At 41.0% G+C, this 2,500-nt stretch overlaps 1 protein-coding gene across 1 annotated transcript in view; it reads right to left on the bottom strand.

The window, feature by feature from the left end:
• Positions 1-2,500, bottom strand: part of LOC122254523 (acetylcholine receptor subunit alpha-like) — a 74,061-nt gene that overhangs the window by 18,033 nt on the left and 53,528 nt on the right. The gene's annotated exons all lie outside the window — the stretch shown is intronic.

Raw genomic sequence — 2,500 nt, 5'->3', positions numbered from 1 at the left:
CAACAATAACAATAACAATGATGATGATGATAATTATAAAACAAAAAACATAATCATCCACAACAAAACAAAACAAATAATACCAAACACACAAAAAAAAAAAAAAAAAAAAAAATCCAAAATCATCAGATATAGAAATCCCTCTCAGATAAAGAGGACAAAACGTCATCATTAATTGAGTTAGGAAGAATCCGAAAAGACACTGATCGCTTAGCCAGATTATTCGAGATTCCCATGATGAGCACATCAAGAGGACCCATTGGGGCTGGAGACGGAATGAGGTCGAGGGAATTTCTTGGAATTGCCGTGGAGGAGATGTCTTCAAGATGTATCTCGGATTCTTTGAAGAGGGGTGGGGGGGTGGGGGGGAAGGATGCGTGCGCCGTGCAGGTCCTTGTGATAGAGTCTAGAGTCCTTCATCACGAGTTGGTTTATGGTGGTCTTTCCTTCCTTCCTCTATTTCAGGTGGGTTTCTTTGTTGTGTATCACGAATCAATTTCTTTGGGGGTCCTTCGTTTCAAAGTAGAATTCTTGGGGTCCTTCGTTTCAAAGTAAATTTCTTGAGGTCCTTCGTTTCAAAGCAGAATTCTTAGGGTCCTTCGTTTCAAAGTAAATCTACTGTGGGGTCTTTTGTTTCAAAGTATATATCTCGGAGTCCTTCGTTTCAAAATAAATTTATTGGGGGTCCTTTGTTTCAAAGTAAATATCTTGGGGTCCTTCATTTCAAAATACATTTACCGGGGTCCTCCGTTTCAAAGTAAATATCTTGGAGTCCTTCGTTTCAAAATAAATTTATTGGGGGTCCTTTGTTTCAAAGTAAATATCTTGGGATTCTTTGTTTCAAAGTATATTTATTGGGATCCTTCGTTTCAAATAAAATTTCTTAGGATCCGTTTCAAAATATATTTATTCGGGGCCTCTGTTTCAAAGGAAATATTCTTAGTAAATATCTTAGGCTTCTTCGTTTCAAAGTAAATTGATTAGAATCCTTCGTTTCAAAGTAAATTTATTGGGGTCCTCCGTTTCAAAGTAAATATCTTGGGGTCCTCCGTTTCAAAGTAATTTATTAAGGTCCTTCGTTTCAAAGTAAATTTATTGGGGTCCTCCGTTTCAAAGTAAATATCTTGGGGTTCTTCGTTTCAAAGTAATTTATTGGGGTCCTCCGTTTCAAAGTAAATATCTTGGGGTCCTCCGTTTCAAAGTAAATATCTTGGGGTTCGTTTCAAAGTAAATATCTTGGGGTTCTTCGTTTCAAAGTAAATATCTTGGGGTTCTTCGTTTCAAAGTAATTGATTAGGGTCCTTCGTTTTAGAGAAGAATTCTTGGGGTGCGTTGAAAGTAAATTACTTGGGGCCCCTCAATTTAAATAGATTTATTGGGCTAATTTATCACAAATAGATTTCATTGAGTATTTCATAACGAGTAGATTGATTTGGTCCTTCAGTTAAAGTAGATTTCCTGAAGTAAAACGTCCACCGACCTTCGTCACAAGTGGATTCCCCTCTCTTTCCCTCTCTTTCTCGCTTTCCTCTGTCTACCTACCTCCCCCCCCCCCTCTCTCTCTCTCTTTCTCTCTTAGTGTATCTCCCATTCTCTCTCTTTTTCCCGCTCCCTCTCTCTCTCTCTCTCTCTCTCTTTCTCTCCCTCTCTACTCCTCCCTCCCTCCCTCTCCCTCCCTCCCTCCCTCTCTCCTCCTCTCCCTCCCTCCCTCTCTCCTCCTCTCCACCTCTCTCCACCTCTCCCTCCCTCCCTCTCTCCACCTTTTCCTCCCTCCCTCTCTCCTCCTCTCCCTCCCTCCCTCTCTTCTCCTCTCCCCCTCTCCCTACCACCCCCCTCTCTCTATCTTCCCGACACGTTTCTGTTTTACTTCACTCTCTGCTGGCACCCGAGTGTCTCCCTTGGCACCTCCTTGACAGTACGTGCAGAAGATACGTGTATTTGGGTTTCGCTTCGACCATTCTTCTCTGTTGCTTGTCTATCTTTCTCTTTCTATTCTTCTTCTTCGTTTCATTTACTTTTTCTTCTTAATATTTTTCGTTATGTTCTATTTTCTTTTTGCTATTCTTCCCTGTTGCTTGTCTAGTTTTTCTCTTTCTTCTTGTTTCTTTCTTTCTTCCGTTTTTTTCTCCATTCTTCTTCTTTATCTTCGTTTTCTGTTTCTTCTTCGTATTTTTCCCTTTTCCTCTTCCTTCTCCTTTTCTCCTCTTCTTATGATTTTTCTTTATGCTCCCTCGCACCAGACAGACAGACAGACAAACAGAGAGAGACAGAATGAGAGAGAAAGAGAGAATGAGATAGAAAAATAAAGAGAAAGAGAAAGAGAGTGAGAGAGAGAGAGAGAGCGAGGGAGAGAGAGAGAGAGAGAGAGTATTGTTGCAGTGCAAATTCGAGCGACAGAGAGAGAGAGAGAGAGTATTGTTGCAGTGCAAAATCGAGCGACAGAGAGAGAGAGAGAGAGAGAGAGAGAGAGAGAGAGAGAGAGAGAGAGAGAGAGAGAGAG

Source organism: Penaeus japonicus, unplaced genomic scaffold, assembly GCF_977035675.1.
Source record: "Penaeus japonicus unplaced genomic scaffold, GWHDUDI00000001_assembly GWHDUDI00000010, whole genome shotgun sequence".
Lineage (NCBI taxonomy): Eukaryota > Metazoa > Arthropoda > Malacostraca > Decapoda > Penaeidae > Penaeus > Penaeus japonicus.
This window is presented reverse-complemented; position numbering and strand designations above follow the sequence as displayed.